This window comes from Tympanuchus pallidicinctus, unplaced genomic scaffold (genome assembly GCF_026119805.1).
Source record: "Tympanuchus pallidicinctus isolate F22 unplaced genomic scaffold, pur_lepc_1.0 scaffold22, whole genome shotgun sequence".
NCBI lineage: Eukaryota > Metazoa > Chordata > Aves > Galliformes > Phasianidae > Tympanuchus > Tympanuchus pallidicinctus.
In genome coordinates, this window is record NW_026294739.1 from 5558151 (window position 1) to 5586143 (window position 27993).

A 27993-nucleotide genomic window follows, 5' to 3' on the forward strand; every position below is an offset into this window, starting at 1 on the left:
AATGGAGTTTTCTTAGTATTTCATCCTACATGCTGCCTGGAATATGATTGCTTCTATGTTTGCCAGTATTTATTTATTTATTTATTTATTTATTTATTTGGGGGGTAGAAATAAACAGTTACCACTAAACCTGCTTGTTCTGGAGAAACTTCTAGATGCAGCAGAATCAGATGCCAATGAGCGTCAGGTGGGTGTTTGTAGCTAGCCCTAACAAGTCCAGCTGTGCTTGCTGGGGGTCACATTGCCCTTACAGTGCTTAGCTGCTCTCAGTGGTGTTTGAGCCTGCTGTTCAGTGTGCCGTGTTCAGATCGGGTGAGTCCTTGTGTGTTTTTTAGTTTTCTTTCTCATAAGATATGTATGTCTGTAGGAGGAGAGTTGGGAAGTGGGGAGCACAGTCTCAGAGCTTTGAGTGCAAGGCATGTGCTGCTTCACAGTACCTGAGATGGGACCTCAGTGTTTTCATTTTCTGAGCCCTAGAGTATCTCGCACTTGGCTTTGTGCGTGCTGCTCATGGCTCTTTTGCCTGATTGGGCTGGGAGTGTGCTGGGAAGAGAGTCAGGAGGGCTGCCTGTGCCTATCTACAGGGAGCCGTTCAATGAAGAGCTGTGGTAGCTGAGAGTGAAATTAAAAATTGGGATAGATGTTGGACCTTAACATTTCTACTGAATGTGCTGTCTTTCTAGATTGTTTTCTTCATTAAAGTGCAGAAGAAAAATGGGTCTACTATCTTATCTCAGTAGCATTAAGAAAGTGTGAGGGAGCTTTGAATAAGCATAATTATTACATTGCCCTTTTAAAGACAACAGAACACCACTCATTAAAAAATGAGAAGCTAATGAGTAGTAATGCACTCTATACAAAGAGAGTCAAATGGTAGGACTGTGGAAGTTTTGGGTTTTTTTTTTTCCTTTCTGGTTGACTTTTCTCAGTAATTTAATGTGTGAATTTTTATGGTTTTTTTTTTGTTTTTTGTTTTTTTGTTTGTTTGTTTAAATAAACCTTGTGTTAAAGTTGGTGAAACAGAAGGGAAAGACACAGCTGTAACAGTAATGTTTCACTGGCTAGAAGAGTTTGATCTTTGATGTCTCATGGTTGTTTTTTTGTTGTTGGGTTTTTTGTTTGTTTGTTTGTTTGTTTGTTTGTTTTTTTACTTTTGCTTCAGTGTCCTAAAGCTGTTATTGAAGTGGATGTGCTTTATCTAAGCCTTTGAATTGCTTTAAGTGAAAATATGTTATAACTTTGCAGTTTCTGTAAGTTTTTGTTCATCTTGCCAGCCCATAGGTTATGGATGAACTTACTTTAAGAAGAAAAGCTGTGTGGTAGATTTTTAGGTGCTTTTGTGTTTAAGTGGAGGAGGGAGAACTGTTTAAAATGGTCATAAAATTTCTAATGTAATTTGCAGTCAATTTATTACATTGATTTAGGCAACAATGGAAGCGTAGATTTGTCCTTGTAGGGTGCAAAGTAACTGAAGTCTGCACACTGGGAGGGCAAACAAGAAGTCTGTTGTTAATGCTGGCGTATTTGGCTGTTACAGCTACCCACACAAACTCTTTTTTGTATGTGGTTTTGTATGGCCTAAATTTTGGTTCCTTTTTAATACAAATAACATGGAACAAGTGTTGAAATAATTACCTTCCACTAAAGGAGAAGATAGGCTGGAGTGATAATTCTTGCACTCATTGTGGATGTATATGTTGGCTTCGTGGGGTTACTGCAGTTGTTTATTCATGAAAATTTTGACCTGGTTTATATTTTCCTCGTTCTCTCACCAAGTGAATTCAAAGCTAGCAGATGCATGTGTGTAAGACAATAAAGTTTTTGTGGTTTTTTTGATCAACAGAACCCAAGTTCAAATATGTTTTGCAGTATGAACACCTTAAAGTATTTTCTCTAACCTGCTCTGATAAGTAAATACCAGCCTTTCCTCTATCTTAAAAAAAAAGTAGACAGAAATTTAGTATCAAAGATTGCAGTGTAAGACTTCTCCCCATCACAAACTGTGGCATTTGTTACTGTATTTGGCCACATTATGCTCCCAGACTTACTGTTCTCTAGTTACATGGCTGCATCTGACATTTTGTTTCTGCATTTCTTATGAGAGTACTTCAGTAATGGAAGTTTTTGCTACTCTGCACTTGGACGTTCCTTTCGACTGTTTCAGTATTACTTTTGCTGAAATATTTTGCTGAAACTTGATGACCTTGATCTGTGTTCCAACGTACGCAGAATAAATGTCTCCAAAAGACATACTCTGAAGAATCTGACAGTGCTTTTTACTTTTTAAACTTTTTAAAATTTAAACTTTTGTTCCTGTGCTATTGAACAGAACAGTTTGCATGGAAAATGTATTGTTATCGGTACAGTGCTTTCATTTAGAGTCAACAGGGGCTCGTGGATTTTTCAAGAGGAGGTGTGGCTGAAGTCAGCCTTCTTGATGAGGAGTGAGAGTCTTCTGAGAAAAGGGACAGAGCTGTATGTTAGAACATTGGAAATCTGGGCGTGTTGTTGCTCTACTACAGAGGAAAGGACAGTCAGTGTATGTTTTCTGAGAGGTGCTATGTCCCTGAACATTTACCCATCCCCTGTTTTAGAAAGAGGGACCTGACATGTATGGGTTAAGCAAGCTCCCTTAATTAATGCTTTGATTTGCCAGTGGTGTAAATTGTGACTGGTTAAAATCAATGAAGTGTGCTACAGAAACTTCAGTTGGCATGAGTGAACCTAGCAGAAATCACACTGGCATCACTTTGTTAGTAGCTGGAAAAATCCCATCTGTGTAGGATTTCTTGCGACGTGCTGGAGGAAGACTCAGGAAAGAACCCAGACATGAAAAGCAGGTTGCCTTCATGCCCAGTCACTGTAACAATAAGTTTGGTGAAAGAAAACAGAAATATTTGTGTTTTCTCAGTTAGCAATTAGAAAGATTTATCAAGCTTTACCGGAACATGGAATGCATATTAAAGATGAAGCCCAGAGGCTTCCTCTAAAAAGCCTTAATATATGAAAGCAGCATGGCATCCGGTTTATGAAATGAATAATAACCCAGAAAAGAGAGATGCTTTCCTTGGGCTAGGAGATAACAGCTTTATTTCTCTGTGGTTAGTTAGCTGGGAGTCAGTGGGAGCAGAATGTTTGAAATGGAAATGAATGGAGGAGCTATTCAGAAGAAGCAAAAAAATACAGCAGGTTTTCTGTATTGAAGAAGTGACTGAGTGAACTTTGAGGTAGAACTGGAGATGTAGGTGGAAAAAAAAAGCGGTATATCTTAATGTACAATTTGGGATGGAGGAGAGAAAAAAAAAGTGGAAACTTTATGAAGAGGGAGAAGTAAGAGTAAAAGCAGCAAAATGCAAAAATTTGTCAAAGTCTTGTTTTGTTCTCTTCTAATTGTTACTTCTATGCAATAAAGCATAGTCTTGATTCTAGTCTGAATTGTAGAGGATTTGAGTACAATGGGTTTCACAATAAATGCTGGTTCTGTATGTTAATCCTGGCACTACTTACAGAAAATATTCACCTTGAAAAATAGGAAGGTTAATATGGAATAGAGAGCCAGATCTAGTTCTGTTCCTCGTAAGAGAGTTTTATGGAGTCCTGATGGAATATATAACTGAATGATTTACATGATTAACTTCAATTATTTTATTTGCAGCCTACTCCTCTTAGTATAATTCTCTGCTGCAGAAGTGCAGTGGTAATATCAGGAGACAGTGTAAGAGCTATTATTTATCTAGATTTTTTTTCTTATTGATTTTAATTCTTTATTATTCATCTAAGTCACTAAATAATGGATGTGAAAATGAAGGTGCTTCTACAGTACTTCAGAATATACTTCCTTAGGAATGAAATAAATGTATGTAGGCAAATGGTATATCTTAGTCTAACACTCTCAGGTAATTTCCAAAAAATGGATTAATTTTGCAGTTGTGAGAGTGGTTACAAATGTAAAATACATTAAAAAGAGAAACATTTAACAAGAATCCCAGAAACATGATAATTTGTCCATTGTTATTTTTAATTAGGTGCAAAAACAGTTCCTTAGTAGTAAAAGCAGGTTCCCAGAAGTCTCTTTGTCTTTATTATTTTAGTTATTCAAACCTTATCACTATCTGAACAGAATTATAAACACCGTCTGCTCTCCTTGAGGTAAAGTACAAAATTAGCAGTATAATTCATTGTAGTGCTATACGGTGTTTTGAAATTAGGAGGGACATTTACAAAATATCTTCAGAATAATGTACATTCCTTGATTTACTAATCACACTTAGGCATTGCAGAACTTGATAGTGCTGTAAGTTGGGTGCTTGCTGGTTTCCAGTTTTACAGAGGGGAATGTTGTTATGCATGCCTGCATTGGGGTTTTCGCTTGCTTCTAGGGTAAGAGGTAAATAATAGGGTGAGTCATGAAGCACCTATTTCAATCCTTGTGCTTTTATATAAACCTCTACATTTCTGTGTAGCCTCTTCAGGCTTAAAGTATCTGAAATATGCCTTGGATAGATGAATTTTGCTTTGAAATCCAGGACCTAAATTTCACAAGGATAACTATACATTTACTGATAATATTATCACTCCTTTTCTGGGTATAACTGAATCTGAGCATACTAGCAGTGGTATATAATAATTTGAGGGTTTCCTTCCCAGTTGCAGAAGTTTTTGTATCTGCATGTTTTATGATGAAAATGCAGTACAGCCTCATAACTTTGTTAGTTTTTGCTGTCAAATGAGCAAATTAATGTCTCATATGAATGTAATTAAAATTTAGACTTTCACCTACTCAGTGCTGAATTTTGTAAGGATGTAGATGGTAGACCAGTTAAACTTGATTTGCCCACCATGTTATTGGAATTTTGGAGACTCAGTTTAACTTCTTAAACTTAAATTCTTTCTATGTAGTCGAACTTCTTTAAGATGGTTTGGAAGTTACCAAGGGTTAAAGTGTCCTGTTGTTCCATACAGTATTTATTCATTGCTCCTACCTGTATCTTGGTTATATGGCTTTAAATTCTAAAATTTTCTTAGAGATTGGAGTTAAAACTGAAGGTTAAGATGTGTTAGCTGTTCCTTGAGATACTCATTACTATGTGCAGTTGATGCTGTGGGTAAAACATTAGTTGTGACTGCATGTTGTCTGATACAAATCCAAAACAATTTTGCCAGAATGGCTAGTAAAGTCTGTGCTGTTAATATGTGGGATAAATAAAATAAGGGAGGAGTAGTGGCTTCTGCAGTACAAGTTAACTAAATTTTGTCCATCTTTCTGGACGGAGAGATGCCTGCAAACATATCAGCATTTAAAAAAAAAAAAAAAAAAGGATTTATAGCATTTCTTTAAAATATCTCATCAGTATAGTAGTCTTGTGCATCAAGTATTGGTAAACAGTGTTACAAATGAATACTAGCACTGGAAGCATTGAATTTATGAAAAACTCAATGGGAAGCTGAACGGAAAAAAAATCATTAATTTGACTGTTGTTAAAAGCTTGTAGGAGTACGTCTGTGCAGAAGAATGCTTTTTAACCTGTCAGTATCTTTAATGATTTTCTAGTGGCATAGGTGCTGCGTATTTCAGGCCATGGAGCAAAATCTATGGCCCCTTCCAGCCACTTTTCTTGTTATGCACTTTGTGGAACATCAATTGGATGTTGGCATTTTATGGTCCAGTACATCTCATTGCTTTTAGGATTATTTTCCCACCATGTTTGTCAATGTCATAACTTTGGGTGGAGTGTTCTTATTTCTGACAAGTGCTGTGGTTTACCACCGGCAGGCAGCTAAGGACCGCACAGCGGCTCTGTCGCTTCTCTTCCTCAGTGGAAGGGCTGATGGAGTGGGGAGTGGAAAAGTGAGATGGAGGGGGGAAAAAAAAAAGGCAAAGGCTGCATGGAAGCAAAAGGAGTAAAAAACGCTTTCTCTGTTTCTCGTCAGCAAATGAAATTCAGCCACCTCATGGGCAGCAGGGCCTCAATATGTATATCTCTTGCTCTGTACCTTCCCTCCCGCACACACTTCTTTGCCCTATGCTGAGGTTTTATTGCTGAACGTGACACCATGTGGTATGCAATACCTCTGTGGCCAATTCAGCTCAACTTCTGCATGTGTACCTTTTCCATCTCTTGCCTACCTCAAGCCTACTGGCCTGTGTGAGGAGCAGGAGAGACAGCCCTGGTGCTGCACCAGTGCTGCTCAACCACAGCCAAAGCACCAGTCTGCTGTCAACACCATACCAGCTTCAAGTACAAAACCACAGTGCTGCATGGGCTGCTGGGGGCAGTGTTAAATCCATCTCAACCAGACCCAGGTGCCAGGCTATAATTCTTTTTTCTGAACATTATTTAAACCTTAATTACAATATTACTGGGATATAGTTCTATCGTAGAAAGCAATCTAATGAGAAAGTTCCAGCCACAAAGCAGGATCAATCAAAGAAAAAGCCTTTAAGAGAGTTTGAGGTCTTTTCGCCCCACAGTTGTCTCAGCTAAGCCTAAGAGAGAAGACAGACACCTATTCAAGTTTCCATTATAGCGGCAATTGAAAAGATGATTTCAAAATGCTTTGAGGATCAAAACATTAGGAGGTGAAATGTTTTTCTTCATCTTATGCTGTCAGCATTTGATTTTTATGCCCCCAAATAGATGTTGACTGTTATGGCTTCATTTTAGTAGTATCTTGGTTGTGATCCTTATTTTTACTTACTATCTTCATGTTCTACATGAATGAATCAATTTCTGTCTTATGTGATGAGAAAGAAAAGCAGTAGTGAACATTTAAATTGGTTTCTGCTCTGATATATTTTACTGTCCCATTATTGGGCAGTGAAAACCCTTCATTTTTAACTATTTTTGTATTATTTGATAATAAACCCTGTAGCAGAATTTTCACACCTCCTGAAATTAGAGATATGTATCTTGCAATGTCTGATGGATTAAAGATTTTTTTCCTTTCTTTTTATCTCTTTGAGCCTGAATCTGGAGAAACTCTGAATAAGTGGGGAGTAAAAGAAAGTTTAGGCTTTTTTTTTTTTTTTTTTTTTTTCTCTCCTGGAATCTGAATGTCACAATTAAGAAATAAAAGGCTGATTTTTTTTCAAGAAGAAATGGGTAATGTTATTATAAACACTGAGGATACTTTCAACATTCTGCTGCCTAGATGCATTTTATATCAGAGAAATGCATTCAACTAAATGCTTGCTGCTACAAAAACTTGCTTGTATCTCTGCAAATGGGAGCACTATCATGAGTTCATAGAATGGCTTTCTGAGATGAGATAATGTGCTAGCACTAAAATATCTTAGTTTTTTTAGGTTCATGAACTTATGGTAAGAGTTATCAGCCTTTGAAAACAAATTTGCCAAACATATTAAAAAAACGGGTGTTAGCTTTTACTTGATAATAATATTGAAACCTAGAAGCACCAAGTTTTTTCCTCTTGCACTGAACCCTGGATAAGGACAGAAAGCCTTAAAATTTGTAAGTATTCCTTTCCAAGGTAATACATTCTCTAAAAGTCTGCTTTCACAGTGACTTCTAGGATTCCTCCCAGCATACTGGGTACACATCTCAGAAGACAAAGCTTTGCATTTTGTCAAGCATTGCAGAAAATGTAACGTTTTTATTGTGATTATGGGGACAAGCATTGTATTCCTGTGACTCTGTTTCCTTTGTACTAAACTGTTCAAGATAGAGGGTTCTGTCATTTGATTAGCTGGATATTGATGTTGTAGAATAACAGTTGATATTCCTGAGTGACTCTTGTGCAAAATATGTTTGTGTATTTAGGAAACAATATTTTTCTTATTTTAATTGTCTGAAATAAGACCTTTTGCTTTTTGCCATTCAAAATTACTTTATCCATCATAATACAGTAAATATATATTGTATGCATTTGTTACACTAGTTAAGTTTACTTAGAAGCATCAAAATTCTGTCATATAATGTCTGACAGAAATATTTAATATGGTGGTAGTGTGTAATAGAAAACTCCTGTCATTTAATACAGTAGTGGTTTTCAGTATTCCACACTGAACACTAGCTGTGGCTAGTGAACACTGAACAAAGCTGCGGCTGCATGTCAGGCAACGTGAGTTCTGAAACTGATTCCAGAGCTGGACATGCTGTGTTTTTCTGTATAATAGTAAATGACCTCCCAGTAAAGTGGTGGCCTGAGTGCTTGTGTCACTGATTTCTGTAGGTAACAGAAGGTAACTCAGTGTGACTTCCATCCCAAGGAAAATCATCGGACATCTTGGAATAGCACTTGTGAGCAGCTCAAGTACAAGAGGTGATTGGGAACATTCAGGAAGTATTTATCAGGAAGAATTTATCAGGAATAAATCACATCTCGCCAACCTGACTAGTTTCTTTCTTAACTCAGTTTGTTGACAAGGGGAGAGTCGTGGCTGTCATTTACGTTGCCTTTAGCAAGAGGCTGAGTGCTATTTCTTACAATACTCATGTCTAATTTAGTGGTTTGCAGTCTGGGAGGATGAACCAGGCTCATAGTGGATATGGCCAGACTCGAAGTGCAGTGGCTTGTACTGTCTTGATAAATTACCTGTACTGTCTTGATAAATTACCGTGGGCTCAGTTATGGTCTTATCAGTCATTTATTGACCTGACAAGCTTGCATTAATGTTGAACAGTTTAGGTCAATGCCCTTGACCACAACATTGGTTCTAGGCTCAGAGTGATATTGTGAGGGTTGGTTTTGTCTGGATAAGCTTGATATCTACTCAACAAAAGGCAAATAAGGATAAAAGTAAGGAGAATATGTAGAAGAAGTAAAAGGACAGAGAAGAAGGGGGAAGCAAAACTGATATTCTTGAAGTTTTTCTGACTTAAAATTTAGTTTAATGTGTCGTCTGTTCACACAAACTGATCCTGACAATAAAAGCTTACTGGGAGATGTTATTATATGGTTTATTGTACTATTATGATGTAGTTTAATTTTATTAGGACAATTATGATGTATTCAGGAGGACTCTTGAGAGTGGAGCTGGGCTGATGAGGCTTTGTAAAGAATTCTAGGACGAAGTAATTGGTAAAATGCTATAAACCATTTCTGTTTATTGTTTATTAACATATTATTATGTTCAGTATTAGACCTAAATCACAGTTGCGATTTTAAGATTCCATCTATGCTTTTCTCATTTAGCACTGTTTCTATGGTGTTGTCTGTGAAGTGCCTTCCTGTCTTTCAGCTGATATAATAACTGAATTTGAATAGTTATGGATATGTTTCTCTGGTAACTGCTGTTATAAACATTCCCTAAGAAAGGGTACCAGAGGGAAACCGATGATTGAATTGCTTGAAAGTCAAATACCAGGCTGTGGTAATATTTAATTGTTTGTTTTGGTTTTCTAAGTGGATAACTGACAGAGTGATAATAGTGGAAGAGAGCTGATACCAAATGCGATTAATCTTGGCTATTTTCATTTTCATCTTAGATTCCTATATCATTTAAGAACTGTCATTACTGAAGTAGTGGATGTATTCACTAATATGTGACAAACCACGAGTGTTCAACCTTTTGTCTCGCCTGGGCCACACTAAGTGAAGAGAAATTGTCTTGGTCCACCCATATAAAATATGCAGTTCCCTCCAAAAGTGATTCCTCTATTTCTATGAAAGCAACAGCTACAAGGAGCACAGTAACACTGATGAAGCAAATTCTCAGCTACAAAATGCCATCTGAGAGCATAGTCACTATGTTAGCTTTGCATTTTTGCTGGTGATGAACAAGAGCCTGTGTGGTACACTCATAGAGATCTGCACCAGTGAACGTGACCTGCTGTTGCCAGCACTAAAACACACCACCCACTGCCTCCTTGTGCTCATATCTACTATTCCATCTAGTCCTCATAAACATTCAGGAAGCATCAGTGTATGTCAGTGGGTGACTGATGTGGTCCAAAACAACAACAAAGTCTGTTGCTTGATAGTTCAAACTATATCCCTGAACAAAATGAACACTTTCTGTCATCTCTGTAACATTTAATGGACTCCATCTGTACAAAGAAAGAAAAAATAGTTTCCATATTACCTTTCTGTTTGTATTTGTGTTTCTTACAACCTAATTTATCTCTACTCTTGTCCTTCCTGTCTTAGGAAAACTGTTAGGTTAAACTACAGTCATAAGCATTATAGTCATCCTTAAAGAATAAATTGGTGTTTACCTCCACCGTACTATTTTCTGGGATAGACTGCAACTTTCAGGTGATTATTTTAACAGATAAGTAGATACACTAGAGGCCCAGACCCTCTGTCTGAAGCTAAATTTGCCTGACTTGGATTGTGTGTGTTTTTGGTTTTTTTATTTGTTTGTTTTTTAAATCAGTTTTATTCTCCTGTAAGGTTGAAAATTTTTTGAGAGGGTCAAAGACGAGGAAGTAATTCTCATCTGGAGAAGAAGCAAATGATGCAGAAAATACCAATATCAATTTCCTGAACAGGTCATATCTTAAATGCCCAGAATCTTGTCTCCTCTGCTGACTCTGATAATATGAGTAATCAAAGATACTGATCAAAAAGCACATTTTACAGATTTGTTATTTAATGTGAAAAGATGATTGAGATCAATTAAACATTCCTGAACTGTGAGAGATAATATATTGGGAGGGATGGGGGGAGAGAGAAACCTTTTACTGTAGAGAAAGTAATGCTGGTTGTGGCATGATTCACACTTTGAAGGATCCTCAGTGCGGATGGCTGAGTACCAAAAATTTGTTCAGGGACATTTGCAATTCAAGGATTTATTTTGTACTACATATTGGATGCAGGTTGGATGGAACCTCAAAACAAATCATTTTAAAGCAGAGAAATATGAAATAACTGTTCCTTTTTTTTTCTTCTACCTCAAACACTTCAAAAGTTTCCTATTTTAGATGCACAGTCCATTGAATCTGGAAGGTGGGTTGCTATAACAACTTGTGGCTCAGAGGTAGAAGAATGAAAAGAATAATAGTGGTGAAGCTAATGTTGATCTATGGAGATCATATATGAAGACCGGTTTAAGATTTTATGTTGGCCTGAACCTATTGTTTTGTCTGCTTATCTTCCCCAAATCTCACTTCTCTATACCTTTAAACGTTCTTTATGCCATCCTACGTGGGAAATTAGCTGTCATAGTAACAGAAGTTTGATCTTGAGGAAAAGCGTCTGTAATGAACAGATGGAAAGTACAGCCTTAGCAATGTTCTGTTTTAAATCTAGTTGTAAAATTTGGAAGGCTGATGTTTTGGAAACAGCTCAGTGTACCTGTAGTACCAGTGCACCTGTCCATGACCCAGCCTGGCTGCTCCTCATTATGAAGAAGCACCTGTTCTGGTACTCATTGACAAGTCTAGAAGTTTAGGATAGCTACCAGAATATTTTGGTTTCCTTTCTGACAGGGTGAAATAGCTTTGAAGAAGATTAAGGTATAGATGGAAATATCCCTTTCCTGAGTTACAGCAGCAATATGAGTTCTTCACTGGCAAAAATAATGGTGGAAAATTGATTTACTTAGTCTATGTCAATGTTTGGATGCTTTCGAGTAATTAACCAAGCGTAGAGATTTAGTATTTCCAATAGCACAATTCACTCCCTTTGCCAGCCTTCCCTCTACTCTGAATTGCTGCGTCTCTGAACTCCTACCTCTCTTTTCATATACTTTAGTTGAAAGTGAAATGTGGAAATATGTGGAACTTGGAGTAAAAAAAAGCAGAGGCTTGTTTACTCCTTTGAGCTTTCACTCTGTGCAGTTTTGTTTCATGGCTAGACAGATCTCTAAGGAAAAAGCAAATGTCTCCAAAAGCCAAATGGTTACTGATCCAGTAATCCATAATGGTGTTAGGAAGTGTTCTAAAGACAAAGAAGTATCTGCTGGGTAAGACATAAATTCTGAGCATCTTTGGTTGTTGGAGTGCATTTTTCACAAGGCACAGTTTACTGTCTGCAGCTTCGGTTTCATCTGCATTCAGCTGGAGAAATCTTCCTTTCTCTTTTCCAGTCCTTATTTTCTAAGAGATTAGAAGCATTATGGAGCTGATTGTTTCAGATGTTGTTAAAATGCAGCCTTCATTTCCTATCATTCATGCGCATCAAGAAAGGCATGTATTTCATTCAGCAAAACTTGAAGTCCTACGGTGAGATGTGCTAAAAAAAAGAGTAGATAATGATATTTTTTTGCACTTCTGTTTCTAGGAGCACACAGCACTCAAACTTAGGATATCTAGAGTATCATTCAATAAAAAGCTCTCACCTCTTCACAAGGACCTGTACTAAATGATAAATTGATGCATAAAGCTGTAAGAAGTGCTAGTAATAAATGTCCAGTAAGTTTGTATTTAATAAAATAATTTAAAATTATTTCCTTTAGTGTTACAAAATGGATTATGAAGGAAGAAAGTTAAATCTGAAAAGGAACAATCATTTTTTCTGTTACCAACTTGTGAATGTTTCAGGTTGTGGATTTTGAGAAGTTTTAGCATTGCTTTCCTCTGTGGAGACTTTGTAAAAAAGTATTGAAAAATATTAAAGTCAAACTGCACAGTGTTTGCACTCTTTTGGAGTGTGAATTGAAGTTAAATGATATTTTATTTGTAAAATATGTAGTGTTTATTTCTGAGATTGCATGTTGGATCTTCTAAAGACTTCTATAGCAAGCTTTATTGTTTTACCATCTAACTAAAATGCCTTTATCAAAATATATTCAAGATAGTAATCACTTAGCGCTGTGAAAATACCATCCTAATTGAAATAGATTAAATGTGATTTTTAAAAGAAAGCATAAATAGGATTTTGGAAAATGATCCTAGTTACATATAAAGCAACAAAGTTCAGAACTGTAAGTATCCACTCGTCAGGGATAAAAAAAAGGCAAAAAGCATCTGATTGGAAGAATTTGTAGGGTATGCTAGTGAAAAAGAACTCTCATCACGTTGCAGTTGACATCAAAATACTGTTGCCAGAAACAGTATCAAGCTGCTGCTAATTTGCATCTAGCAGAATAGCAAATAGTTAAGGAATGGAATTCCAGAAGCAAAATTTAAATGACAGCTGTAGCTCAGTGAAAACAAGCATGCTGTGTTTAACCAACCATTTCAAGTACTATATTAGCTTAACAGCCCAATATGGGTGTTCCATGCATTTATTTAGTCTTCAGTCTTTTTCACTTATGTATATAGTAATACATACGTATTTATACATACATCTATATATATTTAAACAGAGACTTTAAGTGAGATTGTTGGGAAGAATGTCTTTTTCTTTTAGTTTATTTTTTTTCTCCTTCCCTCTCCTATTGACTACAGCTTCTACTGAAAAACAGGAACTTTTACTTAGATAAAAGTAGACCCTACTCCAGAGCAATAGATAGAGGTTTTTCTCAGCCTATTCCAGGGAGATTTGATGGCAAGTAGCATGTGCAGGGCATGGGAGGCTGCCCCAAAGCAGTCTGGTGTGGATGGCAGTCTTCAAGGATGCCCTCGTCAAAGCTTAGGAGTTTTCTATTGTCTAGGAAGTCAAGGGAAGTATAGATCTGGCTTTACTGATTAATGTAGACAAGAGAGCTTAATTTTTCTTTTGCAACAGATGGACCCATACTAATTTGGAGTTTTTTTGGACTGAGAAAGCTTCTCATAATTTTGATTCCATGAGTGTGCACTACATTAAAGAGAAGAACACTTGGATCACATAGATCAAGTCATGTCTGATTTAGTGTATATTGAGAAAACCTCTTTATTTGTGGAGATGTCTACTGGCAATGTAAATTTATTCTTTCTGGTAAAAAAAAAATCCAATGAGATTAGAATTAAAGGTCCGGCATGACTTCCCAACTGGGGGTGTCCTGGGTGAATATTTGTATTTGCTGTGCAAATGCATAACAGTAAGTTGTCTTTTTCCTTCTCTTTTGTGAGGGCTTACCTGTTACTATCAAGAGGGCCCTGTGCTATCAAATCACTACCTCAGTTTTGTGGACCTCTTATTTTACTGTGCGAGTCATTTATTTTTTAAAGGAACAAATTACTCTATAAGCATTCAGTAAGCATGGAGAAGGATACAGCCTATGATGTGACAGAAGACAAAAATGATGTTAGCAATCAAACTCAAAAAACGGTGGAGATCTACAGTAGTTGTACTGTCTTCCAAGAAATGCAATTTGTGATTATTTAACACTTTATTCAGTGCATAGTCATAGCAGAAGATAAATGGTTTCCAAATCTTATGGGAGGACTAGGGAAATGAATCAAATTCAGACCTGCTACAAATTGTTATATTGTTTATGGTGATATCATAGTTCGTAGAATCATAGAATCACAAGGTTGGAAGCGACCTATAAGATCATCCAGTCCAACCGTCTCCTCATCACCATTGCCACCACAAGCACTAAACCACATCACGCAGCACGTCGTCCAGGCGCCTCTTGAACACTGCCAGGGACGGCGACTCCACCACCCCCCTGGGCAGCCATTCCATGCCTGACCACTCTCTGAAAGAAAAACTTCTTCCTTATGTCTAATCTAAACCTCTTCTGATACAGCTTGCAGCCATTACCCCGTGTCCTGCTCGTTGCCTGGGAGAAGAGGCCAAATCCTTCTTCACCACAACCTCCCTTCAGGAAGTTGTAAAGTGCAATGAGGTCTCCCCTGAGCTCCTCTTCTCCAGACTGAACGATCCCAGCTCCCTCAGCCGCTCCTCATAAGACTTGTGCTCCCAATTCCTCACCAGTTTTGTTGCCCTTCTCTGGACACGCTCCAGAACCTCAACGTCTTTCCTGTTGTGAGGGGCCCAAAACTGAGCACAGTACTCGAGGTACGGCCTCACCAGTGCTGAGGGGGAAAGTTCTTATATTTGCCAGTGGGTTCTTGATGCGTTAGTGATGATGTCAGCTGGGAGCAGGATATACAAGGAGCTAATGCTTCTTTTAATTCTCTGTTGTAATATGAAAAATAAGAAATTTTTGCCCAATCAGAAAAATGAAAAAGCAGTGAAGCCCAATCTCGAAAAAATGTAAAAGGAAAATGTTTCCTTTATTCTTACCTACCAGCTTTGAAAATGAAAGCTATTTTACTCAAATATAATCCCCCAAAGATAGATAGATCATCATTTCCTCCATCCCCCCTTTTTTTTTCTTTTTTAAGCCAAGGTTAAAAACACACCACCAGCATCGGGTAATTTTGTGATTGTGTAATTTGTGAATACATTAAAATGAGACTAGAAAGAAACTACTGACTGTCCTGGCTAGAGAGTGCTATGATCATAGATTTGTGTGTGACTGACTTGTTGAGAGGAAGGTTTTCTGCAGAAAACACCAAACAAATGGCTGCAGTAATACTGTGACTTTTCTTCTCAGTGGCAATGTGCAAGGCTCCAGGACTCTATCCTTCCTGGATCTCAAGCTGTATGTGCACTGAAATCTATAGAGTGTAATTGAGAAGAGTACGGGAAACCAACTCTCTTATGAAAAGGACTGATGGAAAGCTAGCGCTTTACCCTGCAGGATGTTCCACTATTTTGTCATTTCTTTTCATCCCACAGAACAGCAGAGTTAACCGGTAATATTTTTTTAATGTGTTTGCTTCGAGTTACTCCAAAACTGCATGGTCTGCGTGAATGAATGAAGGCAGTGGTAATCTCTGTCTCAGGATAGCATTTGCATTGCTGTGCCTGCTGTCTTCTGGTTCCTGCACTCTGGAAATGTTAGTGGTGCAGCCACAGGGACAGAATGGCATCTCTCCTCAGAGAGTCAGTCCTGCTAGGGTGGCTGTGGAGTTTTTCCAAGTAGAATTGTGAATTTTTTCTTAGTTTTTGTTTTATACAGATTAATTTCAGCTAAACTGGAGGCTTGCTGAATTGCAGTGAAATTACTTAATTCATTCACTAACTTTCACTTCATGTTTGCATCTGGACAATTCTCTTTCCACTCACATTTCAGCACAGCGTAGCAGTTGCATCATACATTTACTATGTACAGATGTGATTATGCAGTTCAAATACTATTGAGAAATGAAGTTTATTGTCAAATACACCTCTTTGTAGCAAAAAGGACTGATTACTTCATATCACACTCATTTTTCTCACATCTTTTTATTTGGTGATGACAGCTAATTGTATCTGGAGGAATGCTTTGTTTCTTTTCCTCATTCACAGTATAACCTCATGTTCCTCTTATTATTAGCAACAAAAAATGAACATGTGAACTAAGTTTTGCCTAAGAATTCTATGTCTTTTGATTCCTCAAACTTCGTTCAGGCCAGAAGCAGTGTGTGATCATAGGAGCTCTCTACCATGCCATTCTTTTCTTTGCCTTGCACTGATTAGATCAGAGACTGGTTTTGCAGTGATAGACATTTGCCACTTGCTTACTTTCAAGGCACTACTTGATGATGCTTTTCTTTCCCCGTACCTAAACCATTTATAGCACTTGTAGCACTACTTTCAAAGGTGTGCCAAAAAAAAAAAAAAAAAATTAGATAGGATGGAAGCACTTGTGTGTCAAGAATACAGGGAGTGTCATAATGGAGTGTCCTTGTTAGAGCAGGTCAGATAACTAAGTGGATAGGAACAACAAATTAAAGTAGCAGTAGTTTTTCAAAGTGTATTCTGTGTGTAATGTAATGTTAGAGACTATTATAGGTCCCTTATCATATGTTTCTTAGATTCAGCATAATTCCAATAAATCTTTAAAAAGAAAAAAAAAAAATAATGTACTGATGTGTATATTTTAAAAGTTGTGCCTTCACCAAATCACTTTTTCTGAGTTACAGTAAAGTCTGCAATCTGCCCACTCGGTGAGAAACAATGCTTTATTCCAGTTTTGCTAAACTTTGCAAAACATGTTGTTTTGTTACACTCACAGCTTCCTTGACTTTCAAAACAAACATTTTTGAAGACGTTTCTTGGAGAACTGCTCCCAGAACTGTGCATTAATAAGCATCTAAATTACTTGTCTTACCATGTAGAACAAATAGGATTTCTTTTCATTAATATCAAGGAAGCAGAAAACAAGCAGAATCCCGGGTGAATTAAATGAACATAATTATTTGCCATTTCTTTTACTACTGTAAACCAGTCTTTATTCAGTTAACTTATAAGCATGAGTCCAGTATTTCAGTGAAGTTAAAACAGCTGATGTCAGAAGTAAGGAATTTCTGTATACACTGTATACAGTAGTTTCAAAGTGTCTGCTATCCTAATCATGACAAGTGCTCCTGTACATTTTTTCCAGCTTAAACCAACAACCTGCCAGTAATTATGCAAAATTTTTCTCCCAAGCAAGCTGTTGAAATGCTGTGGTGCAATCTTTAAAGCATGATCATTTCTTTCTGCGCTGTGTTGAACTTTATTCCAGTTGCAGCATAAGTTGTTGTGAGACCTAACCTAAACATTAGTCCCTGTAGGGAATTTGGAGAAAAATGCAAAATCACACACAGAGTTGTGATTTCTTATTCTGCTTGTTTGTTTGTATTTAAGGAGCTGTCTCCTACATCCTTAATTTCTGTGCTAGCTTTCCATTCAGAGCCTTGTATTACAGGTTTTTTTACTCTGTAATCAGTACTGAATTGTGAAGATGATATAAAAACTGCTAAGATATGGTATAATAATACAAAAGAGGAGAACTAATATTTAGCCCTCTGAAGTTTGGAGTGTTGTTTTTCCTCCTTGTAATTGTATATTTCTATGTGGGGAAAGTTGTATTTTCTGGATTTCTCATTTCTACTTCGCATGGAGAAATGTATTTATTATTTTGAGAACATATTCCCTAAACTTCTTATTTTTGCCTCCTATCTTCATGTGTCTGGCTGGCAGTTAATTTATTCCTTTCAACAGCACTCCAGAGCACGTTGATGGATTAGAGCTTCAGTGCAAAACATTTGTATAAGAAGTCTGGGAATGGTACAGAAGAAAGTGTTGAAAGTGATGAAAGTAGTTTTTCCCCTGATGTTATATGCAGAGACAATTTGTGTTATAGCTTTTTAAAAACATAGTCTGTTACCCATACTACAGAATCAATCTTTAAAAACTGCAGCAATGTCATTAGATGGATCTGCTAAAGATGGGAAATCTATCTTGTAGCTTGGAGCCCTATTAAACAGCTAAGATTGCAATACCAGAGCAATAGAGCTGTGCCTTGGAGATCTGATACGTGAAATACTGTTGTCCTCTGCAGTGACAAAAGGAAGAATTCTCATTGTGATTGCTCAGAAGGGAAAGAGGAAAACTCACTTATCCTAAATCAGACCAAATCCCTGGATGTTAGAGAATTTAGCTGTAATATAATTCCAGTTTCTTCATCAGGATACACAATCATTGTAAGATGTTATTGCTGCTGAGATGTTCTTTATTGCTCTTTAGACGACTGCTGCTCCCTCATCAGCTGGATTGATGAAATAGTTTGCTTGGGAACTCTTATTAAGTTCCTACATAGACTAGTCCTTTTTTGTTTCACGACTTTTTCTTAGAAGAGTTGCTGTCTGCTAAAGAGCATGGTCTAATGTATACTGCAGTGATGGTGGCCAGTACAAAATGCAATGTGGTTTCTGTATATGCATCAGTTCTTAAAAATCCAAGCTTGAACAAATTTGCATTACACACTAAGCCAGAAACTGATCTGGACTTTTTCATGTGAACTGAAAAGTTGATCTGCTTTACGTCTTCTGTCTCTTTCTTAAATTCTCAGAAGTACACTTTTTGAATTTGTTTTGCTGCTCTTCCAGTTAAGTTCAGAAATAAAACAACATCATGGGGTATGTGTCATTCTCAATTTTTATCATCTATTAAGAATTAATCTTTTTTGAGATGTGGTATCCAGTGATACGATGGATATTCTTTTTGTATTAGATTATATTAATATTTTTATATTAGATGTATATATTATCATATTAGATGATTAACTATTTTTACTTGACTTGAGCTGCTTTTGTACATAGGGAGAAGTAGCAGACAAATACTGTAAGTGTAGAACAGTTTGCTTTTGAGTTCTGTCTGTTCCGGAAGCAAAATGCATCTCTCTTGTGGAAGAAATACTGTTTCATAAGATGAAAGATAAAGTAATCTGAAACTGTGTATGTGTCAGCACATTTTCTGGAGATGCAGTGGGCTCTGCATCACCTGCTGACCAGAGCTGCTGGCATTTTGATGCTACATCCATCTGAGAGGAAGTTGAGCATGGAGTGTCTTGTATGGCTATTTTTGCTTTCTGGTATTAAATAACTGCTTGGAATGTATAGGTGGAAACTGCAGGAGTGTGGTAGTTGCAGTTTGGTCTGAGTGTGCAGTACGACTGGCCAAAGAGATGGGGCCTGCGACTGCTGTCAGTGAGGGCACTGTGCCTCAGTGGAGGTGTTTGCATCATCTGGCACATTGCTTCTGGAGAAGGAAGGGACTTCCTAAATGTGCTTTGTTGGTATCCATCTCAGTCTGGTACTACTGCTGTGCAAGGATCTGTGTTCAGATCTGTGTTGGAAGTTACTTCAGTAATATCTTTGTTATGAGTGGTTTATGATGGGAATTTTTGGGTATGTCCTTAAGGCTAATGACTTAAAATCAGTGTTAACTAATACTGGGTGAGACCCTGAATTTTCATGGAATTTATCTTGATTCGGCAATAGGTTTTTTAATAAAGTAGCTAATGGATTTTATCTATAGCTTATCAAATACATTTTTCATTAGATGTGTTATATTTTTTTCTATTTTAATGCCTTTATAAAGTTTGAGTGAATATAATCTCTCCGTAGGGCCTATGCATTAAACACCCTTTTGATGTCTTCTATTTGAAATTCCCATAGATATAAACTTTTTGTTGGTTTTGGAAATCGAGATTGTATTTTTAGATCAGTATATTATATATGCTTGCATAATATAAAAAAAAATTTCTTTCAAGTTCCAGTCTTTGTAGTGTGAATGAATGTGATTGTGTGAATGAATGTGGTACTGTAACATATTTGAGTATCTGGTAATCATTTCCTTGTATTTGATTTCCTTCCAGTGCTGCTCTAGAGTTTTCTTTGTTGTGTGAAATTCAAATGCCACTCAGCAGTCCTCTCAGACTGCCTTTTCACTGTGTAACACTACAAATCAACAACATCAGTATTTTGTAACATTAGGAAAACTGATCCATAGTCACCTGTAGAGAACTACTTCTAAATAATATATAGACGCTGTACTGAAATGCTCAGATTAAAAACGAAGAAGCTAATTTCTTGTGAGGTTCTTCTCACAGGTAAAGTTTAGAATAATTGAAACCTTGACTGATAATATTCAACTTCCTGCAGCTTTTTCCTACATCCTGATCCTCAAAGTGCATGAAAATAAAAATGATAGCTCATTCAGTGTTTGTGTGCATATATAAAATTTTGCATGATGCATGTCAGGCTCTTCTGGCATGCACCATGACTGCTTCTTTGTTCCATAGACAAACTGGGTTGGGTTTAGTGACATTGCTAGAACTTGACATAAATTATATTTTCATCAAACTCCAATTGTATCTGTGAATTTAACTTTTATTGAGTTAAGTTTCTTTGTCTTCAATGCAGATGAAGAGCATTGAGAAGTGTCCTTCTATTAGCTAAGCTGTTTCTCAATTAGCCTCAGAAGAAAACTTTTTTTTTTTAAGACCGAATGAAAGAAAAACAACTGGATTAATATTTGTATATATATGGAAATATAGATATCAATTACTTGCTCTGTTTTGCTGATCTACAAGCAGTGGTAGAGTTTTCAGAATTTTCCATGTCTGACAGTATGGCTGAACCTTACTTTGTAAGGACAGGGTCCTTACAAAGCAATTGTAGAAGTAGATTTTTACATACATAAACTCATCAAAAGCTCCTTGGAAGACCTAACGTTTGTGATTTCAGATTTTCTGATCTGGAGATCAACCTACAGTAGTTGTTACAAATGTACTGCAATGGCAATGTATAGGTTGACTTTTTAAAAAAAAGAAATATATGCCCAATATCAAATGCATCTACTATCAAACCGTTCACTTGCTGTCTTCTATTTGTTTGGCATGACAATTTAAAATTGTGACCATCTACTTGAATTCTACTGTTGACTAAGATCTGAAGAAAGTTTGAGGGGAAAAAAATACGTTGACATCTGTAACTTTTTTTATCAGTAGATGTGTTCACTACAAGTAACGATGAATTCTCTTAGCTCTTGAGATAAAACATTCAGTGTGACACAGAGGTTTGCAAAATATTGGATGTCAGTGGTATTATGTCAATTGTTATACTTACTATAATTAACAGAGGTCACTGTAGTATTTTGGGGTATCTGGATGGGGCTTTATTTCTTTAATTAGCAGCAGCATGAAATTATTCTAACTTTGGGCTGTTGAATTTCTGGCATTTGATCTTTCAAGCATGCGTTTCAGTTATATGATTTTGCTAAACTTCACCCACTTAGAGTCCATGAGTTAAAATCAAGGATATCACTGAAATAAGTGAAACTATCATGGCATATTTGATCGGTTGTCCTGTCCTGTGCAGCTTCTGTTCACGTGCCAGGCTAATTGCTGAATATGTTCTTCATCCAAATTGCAGCCACATCTAAGCCTCGCTCACTTGTGGTGCAAATTCAAACTCTTAAGCAATAGCATGTCAAAAGAGGTTAATTTTCAGATCTGGTGCTCATGACAGTGCACTGTTATTCTGCATAGCATCAATTTAAATGTCAAACATATAATACTATTTGCCCTGGAAGTTAAAATTGACATATAAACTGACAAAATATATACTGACATCTAATTACGGTGCATAATAGGGTCCTGTTTCGCTGTTACTAACAGCTCTGTTCAATTTTTATTTTTTATTTAAATGTCATCAATATGGACATACAAGCTTTACGGTCTTTTACACTCTAATTTGCAACAATTATAATTCTGCTTTATGCATTACGGTATGGCTAATGAACAATTTGTAGTGAAAATGATTTTTTAGGAGATTAGGTAAGAACATAATCCAGATCCTATCTTCATGTAAGTATTGAAGCCTTGAATGGAAGTATCCTGTATTGTTTCTCTTTAGCTTCCACTGTGTTTCCTTTTAATGTGCTTTCAGTAATAAGAGCCTCAGGGTGTCATCTTTTGCTTCTGTTCTTTTTGTTTCTGACTGATGGTATTTGTAGGATAATCGATTTCATTTAGCAAGAAGTCTTCTGTGCCTGCTGCATTTGCTGCATTGATGTAATTGTATGTGTTTCATTTTCACTTCCCTTGGAACATCTGAGCATCAGTGATAGTTTGACATTTCTAGAAAAGCCTGAGCTCCCTGTTAAGAGCAGAGAACTACTATGGAACGTTTCTGATAAAAGGGTGCTGTGAGCTAGATGGTATTCTGAAGGGCCACGTTGATATAGTTAGCTGTTTTATTTAACATGTTTGTCCAAAAGCAACACTTTGTTTAACCATGAATAGACTACCAGACGTACTGGAATTGTGTAATGGCTTTTATTTTTCTTGGCTAGGGTCAAAGAAACGTTGCTTCAGAGTGTTCAGAGATGAACGCTTATGTTTCCACTGATTTCAGAACCCAAAGGAGATTACCGGAGCTGGGTGGTGTAAACTAATGGTAGATGGATATTTTTAAAATGGTCACACATATGTTCACGAATGTTTGAGTCTATTTCTAGATTGAGTCAACAAACTGTTACCAAATGTAGTTCAGGAATTGTGATGGCTGTGGTTACCAAGAGAAATGCAGATTTAATGAACTGATTTCCATGTCAACATTTAGATGAGTATCTTTACTAATGACAACTTTTACTTATAAATCTCACAGATACTGTAATGTGGAATTAATGCATTTATTGTGATCCACTATGTTGAATTTAATTTCCACACTTTGTTATCTTCAATAAATGTGAGTGCTGCTGAGTTGTTATCATATTAACTGAAATTTTTGTGCAAAAACATACTGTCAGTCTGTAGCTTTTTGTTACATAATACAAGATTTTTAACAGTCGTAGTAACATTCTAATAAAACTGGACCTTATTGCATTCATGTAATTAGGGTGGTGATTATTTGATAGTTCAATTGTGTTCTCTGAAACTATGGTCTTCCTAATGAATATTTACAGCTTTTACTTTTTGGGGGATACAATCCGTCTAACCCCTTTGTGACTCTACCAGCTGAAGAATTTGCCTACTCTTCAGCTTGGTGCTGTAGCTACCAGTACAGCTTCTTTATGCTCAGTCTGTAAATTTACTTTGATTGAACCACGCTGTTGTATTTTGACCTCAGAGTCCTTCTATGATTTATTTTTTTTTTTTTCTATTTTTGTGCGGTATCTCATAAGAAAAAAGTTATTAATGGCTCATCCTTTTTCACGATCTTGCTGTTTCCCAGGGCTGTATATTAACTACAGATTGGATGACAATATATACATTGTCTGGTAAAAGCAGTAAATTTGAGCTTTAGCATCTTGTAATAAATCTGTCTAAAAATGGAAAGAAAAGGGGGAGGGAGAAGGAGGAACACGTTATCTGTTTTGTATGTTTGTATTTGTGTTGTTTGCTTGTTGTTTTTTTTTAATCAAAAAACACTTCTAGTCTCACTGTCCTCTTATTAATGAAGAAAAAGCTTGCAATATATTTGGAAAAAAAAAAAGAAAGACTTCTTCCTGCAGGACTATCTCACTGGTTAATTCTTACTTTAATAGAGACAGGACAGTAGTGCAACAGAGTTGTAGGCATATGCAGATTTTCCATATGAAAAGGTAAGTGTTATCAAGTAGTTACAGCATCTGCTATAATCTATGTGACTGCATACATGGTCGTTTTTTGTTTCATCTGTAAAAGATATTATTTTTGTTTTTTGTGAGATCCTTTCATTAATGGGGAAACTTCCACAGTTGAGAATGTGAAAACTGGACTACAGCTAATACTACATGACATTGGGTACACAGAGGTTTATGAGAAGGGAGATAGGCTACTTCTTTTGTTTTTTGTTTCAGCCCACTTCCTTAGAGGACTTTGTTGATTGAAGAATGAAATGGAGGCATAGGATTTACTATCTTAAAGCCAAAGGTTTTGATGGAGGCCTTTGGGAAATGATCCTGCTAGGTCCATGTGGTAAGGAGGAGCTCCCAGATAGCTCAGATGACATCTCCTTTGGGATTTTCTTCGTCATATAACCAGATTCAGGTGTGAACGTATGCATGTTGTCATTGTTCCTATTCACAAGAAAAGTATATTCTCATGTTATTATTTTAAATCAAGAAGGAGTTGCTAGAATCTTTATTCAGGCTTCTTTTTGTTGTCCGAATTTAATGAATGAAATAAAAGTTAAAAAGAAAGGAAGTTAGTAGAAAGCAGATAGTTTCCTAGTGAATTCTTTTCATCTCTGTATTTCATAGGATTCCACTCTGGGACAAACAGTATGCCATGTTCCAGCTTTTGCCTGGTCACTTTGGAAAATGAGGAAAATTTCGTTTTGAGTTCTTACATTCTAGGAAGTGGTACTTCAGTGCTAATGTGACAGTGATAATAAAGATCTGAAACTGTTAAACACTTAAACTGAGGACTTTTGCCCTCAGCTGTCGAACTAAATATTATGATTATTTAGAACTGAGGCTTATCGAACTAGAATGCCCAGCTTCCAAAAATTATCATTTTTTCTATCCTAGAGCAATTTTTTAGATCACCCACAAGTCATTTACTGTAGAACTGTACTCTCCATCTGTTAGTAGTGAATACAGTTGCCTTGCTTTCAGACATGATATTGAAACTATCATGCTGAATTAGAAGAGTCCTCTTAAAAATTATTGCTTAGGCTTTGAATTAGTTGGGTAAAAGGTACCTCTTTTTTATTTACCGGAATCAAGTGCTTACCCTAGGCAGTTCTTCAAACTAACATTCTGTGAAACTGATTTTAGTACTAGCACCCCAGAAAACTAATAATTCCAATAGTAAAATGAGTCAATATAATATTGTGGGAAGCCCTTGTGCTGAGTGATAGTTTATTTTATTAAGCCATTTGGTTTGTTCTTTGACATGAGCATATTTTGGGCAGAGTTTCTTTGCTAGTGAGTCTAGCATCCTTCGCTGTGGCAAGTCTATTATAATACTTAAAGATAAATTTTATAAAACAAAAATATCAAATCTGAAGCTCAGCTCTCTCTTCAGCATGAAGGACCAAATGGCATGATGTCTTCTGATGGATTTCAGTGCAGATTTTCCTCCTGATTTGTTTTGTTCAGTATGCAAGTGATTTAAGGGAACAGTACTTACAAGTTGGCAATTTATCTGATTATTTAATCCAGGTCAGGGCATGTACATTTTCTGTGCAAAAATAACACAGAACACAATCTGTGGTTCTCAGTGGGTGAGCTGTGGACAAGTGAGAGTTCTGCCTTCTCACCTGGGGAGTGCACTTCTGTGCATTACAGCAAAGTCCTCCTTTTGACAGAGCAAATCTTGTAGCCTCACATGTTAGAAATACCAGAGCAGGTCATAGCACTAATTTAAAGATTTGATGAGTTTTAATCCCATTCAGAGATACTTGAATTGGTTTGGCAGTAAATTCCTGTGTCCATGGGTTAGGGAAATTTGATCTTCTCAGTGCGATCTACCTGCTTGGAGACTCACTTGTAGTGGAGATGGGGAATAATCCTTTAGTGCCACCTTCTCACATGCAATGAGCCAGCTTTTCTGTAGTTTCCTGCTGTAAATGGATCTGGAGATTCCAACTGTGCTCTCCTTGGAGCTGCGTTTGCTGTCTTTTCTTCCCTGGTACTTTATGTGCCAGGATGCTGACAGCGGTGAATTTCCTTCTGAGCACCTTTTCTCTTCTGATAAGTGTTACTCCAAACAGCTCCACACTGGATAGCATGTGGATGTATCTTACTATGACATCACGTCAAATCTGGAATGCTCTCCTTATGTGATATAGTGGCCTTTTACAGTACAGGAGGAGAAGGAATAGAATAGTCTGAAATGACCATGAATAAATGTATATCATTTGACTGCTTTGCTGAAGCAGGAACTTACTGGTATGATTGTAAATGTAACTTGTCTGAAGGATAAATGATTTTATATTACCTCTTCTCCATCCCTTGCAAGCCTTCCTGTAACACTAAATATTCCCATCTTCTTTTTTTTTTTTTCTTTTTCTTTTTCTTTTTTTTTTTTTTTTTTTTTTTCAATTTTATGGTCCTATCATCATCTTTGATTTGCTCTTTTGTGCCAGGCAAAGCAAAGCAAAGCAAGATAAACTATGTTGCCGCCCATGTGCTTTATGTAATCTTTTCCTCATCTGTTCCTACCCATGTGAGACTGTAGCCACCTCAAATGGGCAGAAGAGGGACTGCATTTCCTCCATTACTGATTGATTATGTTTAGAGTGCTGTGGGCTATTCATACCATCCCTGGAAGGTGCTGTGTAGGTGAGATCTGCAGCTTACAACTGCCTAGAAAACACTAAACCTTCCTCCTCAGCCTATGCATTTTAGGATTAGGAGATCAGTAGTCTGATGCAAACAAAAAACTTTCTTTTGAAATAGTGGCTTTTTAAGATTCTCCTTGTTTTAGTGGTAGACCAGTATTTACAGTGATACTCTCCTTTGCTGTTCCCCCAGTCCTCCTCTTCGTGAAAGATAAATTAATAAATTACAAAATTGAAAGTAGATTGTAACAAAAAGAGGAATGGCTTTACAGTGAAGGTCATTCTTCCTGAAATGACAGCTTATTCTTATATCCTTTGAGACTACTGGTGAAAAATGGGTCACTTGAGCTATTACTGATACACAACTTTCCACAAATAAAAGTTGTTCTGGATTCCCTGATGTGAATATTTTGTAGGGCAGTCCTGAGTCGTGATCACTGCAGTTCTTGTTCTGTCTGTAAAGGACACAAACTATGGAAGAATTCATGTGAGACAGAAGAAACCGCAGAGTGATTTTGAGGACTTGTAAGTGGCAGTACAAGCAGTGGAACAAAACTCAGTACTCAAAGAGATGTTCATTTTCAATAGCAGTAGATGTTGCAGTAACTTCGTTAGAGCAAGTTGAGGATTTAGAGCAAAATATGGTGCTCCCATAGCCTGTGGCCTATGAGAGGTTGAAATGCATTATGTGCTTTTCATTCTGCTTTGTCTCTAGTTTCATTTAATCTGTAACAAATTCAATTCACAGATTGTGAAACTCCTCTGTGATGTGAATCAGAGGATAGTCAGATGGTGGCCATTGAGAAATAGTTTTAAAACAGACTCCTAATCTACGCTGAAATGTTAGTATGAAACTGATATAGTAAGTTAATACAAAAAATATCCAGAACAGTTTTGCATACTTCACTTCCTGAAGGACTGGACAATTTGAAAGAATTTTGTTTTGAGCATTTGGGGTTTTTTGTAACATACTTTTCCACTTATTAAACTTTTAAGAGAATAGCCTAATTGGTACTAGATTCTGCAAAAAGTGATAATTTATCTGTATTTCCTGCTAATTGTAAGAGAATACAATCAGGAAGGTAAGTAGCTAAATATCACAGAAGACCTTATTTCTCTAGTACTTAGTGAAAATGACATAATGAATCTAAGTTATTTGAATGTTCTGATGTCCTGGAGACTCTTCATACAGAGTGATTGGTGTGTGTATGAGTGTGTATGTGTGTGTGTGTGTGTATACATATATATATAAATGTGTGTGTGTATGTATATGTATGTAAGACTTCCAAAAGAAAAAATTAACTTCAGTCAAAAGCCTTGCAGAAAAAAAAAAAAATGACACTTTGATGCCAGCAACTTTATATAAAGGGAGAACTAAATATTTTAAAAATGCTAAAACAGAAATATTCATTATGTTAAAGAAGAAAAGGCTAAAATATTATGTAAGTTGCATGTTTTTAGAGTCTGTTATTGGATCCATGAGTGAAGAATGTTTATTGCTAATAGTCTTGTGCTGTCCCTCTTGTTCTCTCCTTTATTCTTCCATGTTGCTGTGAGAGAGTAAACTTGAAATGTAATCATCATATTGCAGCAAAGGCAGTTTCCTGGCAGTAATGAAACTAAT

The 27993-nt window shown here is 36.6% G+C and overlaps 2 protein-coding genes across 4 annotated transcripts in view; both read left to right on the plus strand.

The window, feature by feature from the left end:
• PXYLP1 (2-phosphoxylose phosphatase 1) overlaps positions 1-27993 on the plus strand; it is an 858650-nt gene that overhangs the window by 209019 nt on the left and 621638 nt on the right. The window lies entirely within an intron of this gene.
• Positions 1-27993, plus strand: part of CLSTN2 (calsyntenin 2) — a 302983-nt gene that overhangs the window by 153287 nt on the left and 121703 nt on the right. The window contains exon 1 of one of the 3 annotated variants that reach the window (XM_052687064.1): positions 218-312. The exons of the other annotated variants lie outside the window; for them this stretch is intronic. The gene's annotated coding sequence lies outside the window, so the exon portion shown is untranslated. Of the gene's footprint in view, positions 1-217; positions 313-27993 lie in introns of those variants that run through there. 3 annotated transcript variants of the gene reach the window in all.